Below are 9243 nucleotides of genomic sequence, written 5' to 3' on the forward strand. Positions count from 1 at the left end.
ACAACTTAGTTCGTTAAGGATAGAACGATAATAACCTCAACTTTACTTATATAAAAGTAATATAACTTTTGTGGGAGGTTCTTTAACCGACAACCAACCACTATGAGCCTTAGTGATGATACAACGTTTTACCTCACGTTGCCCAAGGACCATCCTATACCTTGCCATCGATATAGGACCTTACTTTTGCTTAGCGGATCCACTAGCTTAACTTTCGTGATCATCTAAAAAGTATGACCCGAGAAATCCCATGTTTGGCTACTTCTTATGGAGAGTTGAGTTAATATGAACTCGTGTCCCCAATTCGGTGCTCAATACTACTCCCAAAAATATTTTGGCTCATGCTTTTAAAATAACTTCTTTCTTTAGTTTGAGATAATTATTCAAAGCTTAGCCTAAAGGCTCTTTTGGAATCAATGTTCCCTTTATTTACTCAAATGTGAAAACATTTATCAACTTTTTTGGGAAATACTTAGTTCCCTAATAACTTTTGAGAAAATGAACTCAACTCTTTACTCTTGACTTATCTTGAAACTCTTGACTCTTGACTTAACTTGGAACTTGAGCCTTAAAAAGAAGTTATAACGTTCAATGAAGACTCTTGGAATACCTTAAAGACTTGCTTTGACTTACTTAACTTCTAAGCTTGACTTCTAACTTTACTTGACTTGAAAACTAACTTCACTTGACTTGAAACTAACTTCACTTGACTTGGAAACTAACTTCACTTGAATTAGAATTGTGAATTCAAGGTGTTTGATCATATGTTATGGAGGGATTCTTAATGTTAAGACGTACTTTGGAGTGTCGGAAACAACTATGAAACATATGTACAATACCTAGGAACATGTATAAGAAAGTGGGGAATGAAAGGTAAAGGGAAGGATTGGCGTCCTTGGCGCTCTAAGTGGCGCGGGGCGCCAACCCTCAACTTCAGAGGGCTTGCTGGGCGTTCTGCCAGGCGCTCTACCCCAACGGGAAAGTTCAGCGTCCCTTTTTGGGGTGCACTGGCTGGTGCGACAGCCCAACCCTTTTCCCCAAAAAATCCGACTTTTTCCCCTTGTTTCTTTCCAACTCTAAATCCTCTCAACCTCAAAGGTTCCAGCAGCAAAATCACAACCAAATCATGTCCCAAATCAACAAGGAACTTCAACACCACAATCAACAACACAACCAACAACTTCAACAACACAACCAATCTTTTCTTGAAAATAAAATGAATTTGGAGTGTAGGGGAAAGGACCAATCCCAACACTAAGGATCATAAAATCCCTCAACATACAAGAGATTCAACTCAAAAACACAATCATATCATGTACTAAACCAACAAGAACTTCCAACAACACAACCAACAACTTCAACAACATAAACCAACAATTTCAACAACCCAACCAAGCTTTTCTCGAAAATAAAACGAGTTGGGCGTGTGGGGGAAAGGATCAACCCAACACTAAGAACTCACATACCTGATTAGGGATCACCCCCGATGAAAATCCACGACGATCCTTAGCTTCTTCTTCTCTTTCTCCTCTTCTTTCTCTCTTCTCTCCCAAGCCCTAGCTCTTTACTCTTTAAAAAAAATGAGACAAACTAATCTAAAATATGTCTAATACTTTAATATAACCAAAACAATTGATTAGGGAAAAGACCAAAATACCCTTAAAAATTTCCGGACGAAAATCCCTGCTAACTGCCCAACTTCCAAAGGACATAACTCACTCATACGAACTCGGAATCGACCAAACTCAGTGGCGTTGGAAAGGTCATTCCAAGGGCATTCTAAACATATCTAGAAATACACCTAACTCATTCTGAGCCAAGAGTTATGACTGTTTGAAGTTGACTAAAAACTCATTTTTTTCCACACTTGACCAAATTTTCCAGATTCTGAATTTAGCCAAATTTCCAGATTCTGAACTTAGCCAAGTTTCCAAATTCTGAATTTTGCCAAAAATGACTATTTCCAATTCAACTCTTCTTGGAACTCAATGTGCTACATCTAAGAACCTTAACTTAACACTCAAGAAATTTTACTCCTCGGTACAATCTCACTCCACATGAAGGACGGCTCGAATCTTAGTTCGAAAAATTCTCTGGGGTGTTTCAATATCTCCCCCTTGGAATCATTCGTCCTCGAATGACGGCTAGTCTTGGTATGGAAAGGTCTACTCTTACTAAGGTCTGCGTCTAATGGTCTGCTCTTACCATATTCAAGCTTAACCCAAATCCTTAGGTTCGGATTCTATACCTCTCTATAGGGAATCTTATCCCAAGACTATAACTCTTTGACACCACATTAAAGCTTAGTATTCTAACAACTCCATGGACTCTTACTAACCACTCCTTTAGATCCAACTAAGGGATCTCATTTGAATATTTCTCATAGTAAAACTTCATCATTTTCTTCCCTATTGCTAAAAACATTAAATGGAACTATCCCACCATCACAACACGATAAGAACATCAACCTCCTCGTTTTAACACCACTCCATTTCTAATATGACCTCTGAAAAGATATCTTGCAAACTCTTTGAATTCAGTACCATCTTAATCTAAAACACTTGACTCCATTTCCCATCTTGACATCTCCCCTTTAGGCCTAAAGCTAACACTTGAAAGCTATGGACCTATTCCACATCTTTAACTTGTTTACCTCTTCTTTTAATCTAACACTTGGGAGAAATTTATCTCATGCCTACCAACTCTCTATAAGCGGTGCTAAGACCTCTTTCAAAGGTGTTTCCTTTAACTTCTTCTGGTTACATACCCTCTTAATACACCTCTTAACACTCTTGTTACTTTTGTGACTTGGTCACACTTCATTTCCCTTGTCTAAAGGTTAGGGTCTCTTACTTGTACCACTCATATTTCTTGATTCTGAACTTAGCCAAATTTCCAAATTCTGAATTTTTCCAAAAGTGACTATTTCCAATTCAACTCTTCTTGGAACTCAATGTGCTACATCTAAGAACCTTAACTTAACACTCAAGAAATTTTACTCCTCGGTAAAATCTCACCCCACATGAAGGACGGCTCGAGTCTTAGTTCGAAAAATTCTCTGGGGTGTTACAGATATGAGGATGGGTGGATATGAGACACAGTTGAGACTACCTCCAGCTAGAGATATATGAGATGGACTAGCTCCGGCTTGCGATTTGGATGCCGATGGGATCCGGTTTTGGCGGTGATACATGGTCCATGTGTGGTCCCCATTCTGATTTGTGTATTCAGCGCGGACTGATTACGTCAACAGATGTGTATCGTAGGACAGACATGCATCACGACTACATGACAACATTATTGCGTTTTTCATCGCATTTGCCTTATCTTTGTCTGTGATGTGTGGATTGTATCGGTTTACCCTCCTTATGTGAAATTTGATCTACTTGCTCTTANTTTGGATGCCGATGGGATCCGATTTTGGCGGTGATACATGGTCCATGTGTGGTCCCCATTCTGATTTGTGTATTCAGCGCGGACTGATTACGTCAACAGATGTGTATCGTAAGACAGACATGCATCACGACTACATGACAACATTATTGCGTTTTTCATCGCATTTTCCTTATCTTTGTCTGTGATGTGTGGATTGTATCGGTTTACCCTCCTTATGTGAAATTTGATCTACTTGCTCTTATTTGTTGATCTGAGGTTGATGAGGATATACTGTTGGTTATGGCTGTTGAAGATGATCTGTTTAGTATAGGTTGGTTGGTTTGCTGCTAAATTGAAGTTTCGGTGGTTCGATTGGGTTTGAAAGGAGTTGTTTGTAGCTTCTAGTTTTCTTAGTTTAGAGTTACGTGCGAGTACCTGTTGTTTTCGATACTCACCTTTGCTTCTACACAATTGTGTAGGTTGACAGCACTCTCAGATTCGGCTTAGTATTTTCTTTAGCAGATTGAGCTTCGGGACATACTCGAGAGGTAGTGGTTCATTCCAGACGTGCCCTTGAGTTATCTTTACTTTCAGTTTTGTTCTATTCGAGAACTATACTCTGAGACTTGTATATTTTTATTTCGAATTCTGTATTTAGAGGTTTGTACATGTGACAATTAAATTCTGGGTAGTGTTGAGTCTTAATTAAAGTCTTCCGCTTATTTATTATCTTTTATTCTCATATTTCTACTTCTCTATCATTATGGTTGGATTAGGCTGACGTGTCCGGTGGGAAATGGACACATGCCATCACATTCGGATTTGGGGTGTGACAAAAATGGTATCAGAGTCCTAGGTTCATAGGTCTCACGTGTACAAGCCAAGTCTAAGTAGCGTCTCGAGGATCGGTACGGAGACGTCTGTACTTATCTTCGAGAGGCTATGGTCACTTTTAGGAAAGATCTTTATTACTTGATTCTCTATCGTGCGTCATTGGTCCGATCTAATTCTTACCACTTCACTTTGTTCTCTCTCTCATTGTAATGACTCATGGTTGGTCCTGCGGGGTGCAAGTTTAGGTGTCATCGCATGATTTTAGTGTTAGATCTGGTTTTGATGTGGAGGTGATAGGCTTGTGGAAAGGAAGTGTGATTCGACATGGAATTCTCTTTGAGACGAGTGAGTAAGGTTGTGGCCAAGGGATGTGTTTTGAGTTTATGGTATTGGAAGATGAACATTTATTAAGAGACTTCAGGAACGTCTTATATCTCCGGTGATTTATTCAACAAAGAGAATAGTGCTTATGTGACTTATACGACGGAAGGGGCTAGATAATGAAGAATGGTGTAAGTAAGAGAATAACTATGTTGAGAGTGCTGCGACTTTGGAAACTACAGTTTGTGAAGTTCGTCATAAGGGAATGGATTGCGTAGTATATTATGATAATGAAGTTGCACCAACCAAAATCAGAAGTTCTACGGTGGTTTTATAGTGTGGGTGTATATCATTACATGGTCATTGTACGGCGACTACGACGGTACTCGTGTTATCTTGGTTAGGGTTATGGGCTATGTTGCTTCTGCCATCGATCGGGCTTACGAAATTGTGCATATCATTTTCGGTCAGAGACTGAAGTGCTTTGGTAATGTTTTGCAACTATTTAATGAGTGTAAATGAACAGGTTGTTTGAGTACGACATTCTCAATGGATCTGATGTCTTCTAGTGGTGGATTTAGCGGTTGTTCATGATGTGGTACTAGTGATATATGGAAGCGGATAAATCTGAGTTGTCAGTTGTTTCACCTAATCGGGTCAAAAGGTTGATGTTGCATTCTCGATTGAGAAATCAAGTGGTTGCTACTATGAACGCTTGAGTTAAACATTAATTATAAGGAAAGTTATAGTGGTGGATCAAGTGAATCGATCATGTCTTGTTTCTAGGACAAGGTACGCCCCTTGGGTGGTCATGATTATATTGGGAACTAATGACTTCATGATGAGTCAAAAGAAATGGGCAACAATAAGCCATGGATGAAGAAAGTTTTAACAAGTATACTCGTGTAAAGGCAATTAAGGATTTTAGCGAGAAGGTACGATTAAAAAGGAATCGGGTTGGTTTTGTCAAGATGTGGGTTGGCAAGGTAACAGATGATTGGTTGTATCAACTTTTTAGCCATTGGAAAGACTTTTGCATGGTTTGAGTTGTAGCAGTTAAATACTTGTGATTGTAGAAGAGTTCGATGAAGTTTCATTTGAGAAGTTTGACTTAAGGTAAAAGGTAATATGCGGTGGATGTTTGGCTAAGAAACTATAATGATAAATGATTTACGGGAAGAACAAGAGTCTTGTGCGATGAATATAAGTTAAGAGTTGTGAAGGAATAAGACATCATGTGTATATCCTTAGTTTGAAGTTGAGGATTGTGTAAATTTCTGCTTTATGTTAGATATGACAATGCAAGGTGGATTGGTTCAGCACAAATGTATGATGTGTTATCAGCTACTTTCTGAACACTTGGTATTGGTGTTGATGGTAAACGTTGATGTATGAGGAATTCTGCAGTTTTTGAATTGGTTTGAATTGTTCAGCTTATGGTAGGTGGCTTACGAGTGTCCAACCGGAAGGACTTATAGCTCTACATGGTTATTGAGGATTTTGAACTGGGTTGATAACTCTATTTTTGGAATTATTCAGACTGTTGTAACGCGTTACATAGATCCTTGATGGTAAATAGAGGTTGTGTGCTTATAGTATACGGAATTATTGGAGTGACCAAGAACTGCTTCAAGTTTCGACATGAGATATATGATGGTTTGAATAATAGTTGAAGCTGGGTAAGTAAAGGATCGCGTGTAATCGATATTGGTCGTGATTCAATAGTTCTATCTCAATGAAAAGGTACTATGACATTTAGAACTTGGATTATTAGCGATTGGGTGAGACCCATATCGATCGTGGAATGCTTCAATGGAAGGAGGAAGGACCATAATTCAAAATTTTGGAAGCAACGATGTGTTTCTAAGAATGACTGGATACTAGTGGTCGTCTGAGGATAAAGTAGTTGGCCGATGTGACTATGATGTTCTGGTAGTATTGATATTGTTGGCTTTAATAGATTATTGTAAAGAGTATGAGAAAATGGATAAGTTGAGTATGTCTATGATTGTTATGAGGTCGGACTGGCTGATTCTGAAGTCAGGCGAATGGGAAGGTGTGTTATGGACATCGTGGAAGGGATATCTTGGGTTGTTCAATTTCGGTTTTGTATATTCTTATGTGACCACCTACCTCATTTCAAACATGGTTTTGGATTATGATTCTTTGTCTATGTTCAGACGTGTTTTTACTTTTATGGGTGGATGCCTAGTGGTGAATCGGATGGACCGATTCATGCTCTCTTGGCAGAATAGAATACTTGTGTGGGTGGGCCGATTCAGAGATAGTGGGTTCGATGTAGTATTGGGGTGGTGGAAGGTTTTCGGAAGTTCTACAAGTGTCATCTTGCTTTTGGAAAGGTATAGAGAGGCTACAGTATGTGGCTACAGTTTTTGGCTATTTTGGTATTTATCTTGCCCCTGTATGCATGGTTCAGCTAGGTGTGGTTCGATGCTTAGATAGCCCGTGGGCCTAGTTCTTCCGTTGCTGGAATTGTCTACAATTACGGATCCTACTTCAGTGTTTTGGTGGCATCCTTAGAGGTTTTATATGCTTGGCTGGGTCGATCATTAGTTGGATACTTGATCATTTCTATATGTGGGTTAGATAAGCGTGATTATTCCAAGATGGGTGCTCGATGGATATGCATCAGATTAGTATGACTCAGACTTGTGGAAATGTGGTAATGGGAATGGAATTTTTTCTAGAGTCGGTGATGGTTCGTGTGTTGTGAGAGCTTGGTGACTGATTTAGGTTCATCCTTGATTTTTCTGTGGTTGTTGATTCCGAAATTTCTCTCGTGGTTACATGATTAAGGGTTTGTCATGGTAAATACATTATGGTTGTGAGATCTTAGATTCAGATTCAGTCTTTGAGTTAGTCGGTGGTTTGAAATAACTCTTTGAGGGTTAAGTTGTCAAGATTGATTTGGGAATCCTTATATGGATTTTTGGGATACGGTTTAAGAATGGGTTCGTTTGGGGTAGTAATTTTTTAGTTTAGAAATTTCACCTCGGGGTTGATAGCGTCGAGTATTTTTTGCCTTCTTCTACTTTATGTTCGAGGACGAACATGATTTTTAGTGGTGAATAATGTAATGATCCTAAAGGTCATTTTTGAAAAATTTCATAAAATGACCGTTTTACCCCTTGCGATAATTGCCCCGAGTCCTAATTGTTGGATTTTCGAAGTTGGTTTGAAGGAAAATTGATGAAAAGTTGAGTTTTTGGAAAGTTGAGTTTTTAAAAGTTAAAGCTTGGTTAAAAGTGCTACTTCGAGTCATTTGGAGTTTCGAGACTCGAATCAGATTTTCGTTGATTCCAGCAGTTTTAGAATGTCGAAACGGGTATGTGATAATTTACAGAGTCGAATTTGGAGTTAAAACGAAGATTTGAGGTCCTAAGTTGCTAAAATTGTGAAATTTTGATCAAGAGTTGACTTTGGTCAACAAACGAGGTTTCGGTGCTCGAAATGGAATTCCGAGGGCACCGTTAGATTCAGGGGGTGATTCTAAGTCTAGAATGAGTCTTGGTTGAATTTTTAGAGTCCCCGAGTGCGTTTCGAGTTTTTGAGCCTAAAGTTAGTTTCTTGACGCCTTATCGGATAACGGGTCAAGGAGACCTCGAATTCAAATTCCGACGATTTTATTGAGTTCGAAATGTCACTTTCAAGCTAGTAGCATATTTGGTTTGTGTTCGGGAAGTGTCAAATGAGTTTTGGGTGAACTTTTAAGCTTCTTGGATGCTTTGACACTATTTCAGCAAATTGTGACAACTAAAGGGTTCATTATTAGTTTTAAAGGTCAAAAAATTATTCCAAAGGTTCTGAAATTTTGAGCATGAATTATAGGACTTATCTGCAAATTTTGGTGCATTTTCGCTAACCCGAGATTGGACTTTTATCGCAAATAAGAAATAATTATTTACCGAGTAGAAATGATATTTGACTAGGCAAATGAGCATGAAATTGAGCTCCGATTGAACGAGCAGGTCCGTATCATTATTTAAGACATTTACAAAAAAGAATCAGGTCATTTCACTATCGTATGAGGAAATTACGGCTTTTTTAGTGAAAGATTAAGAGCCTGTTTGGATGGGCTTTTAAGCTGGCCAGTTTTTGACTTATTAGAGTGTTTGGCAATTATCAAAATGATTTATTTAAAGTCAAAAATGACTTATTTTAAGCCAAAAGCTAAAAGCTAGGGGAGGGGAGCTTTTTTTTTTTTTTTAACTTAAAAGCTTTTTTATGTTGACCAAGTATATTACCTTTTTGCCCTTAATTCTTTTATACAATTTCCAAATTGCCCATATTGAATTATTATTATTATTTTATTATTATTATTATGTTTTTAATTATTATTATTATTTTATTATTATTATTATTATTATCATTATTATATTATTATTATTATTATTATTATTATTATTATTATTATTATTATTATTATTATTATTCCTCTTATAAATAATTTGTGGTGGTAAAGAAATATATTATTTTTATTATTTTATTATTATTATTATTATTATTATCATTATTATTTTATTATTATTATTATTAATATTATTATTATTTTTTTATTATTATTATTATTATTTTTATTTTTATTATTATTATTATTATAAATAATTTCTGGTGGTAAAGAAATTTGTGAATGATAGGAAAATATTATTACTTATGGATGTAAAATATAAATTAATTTTGTTTTATTTTTTT

The sequence above is a fragment of the Solanum stenotomum genome, chromosome 10 (assembly GCF_019186545.1).
Source record: "Solanum stenotomum isolate F172 chromosome 10, ASM1918654v1, whole genome shotgun sequence".
Taxonomy (NCBI): Eukaryota; Viridiplantae; Streptophyta; class Magnoliopsida; order Solanales; family Solanaceae; genus Solanum; species Solanum stenotomum.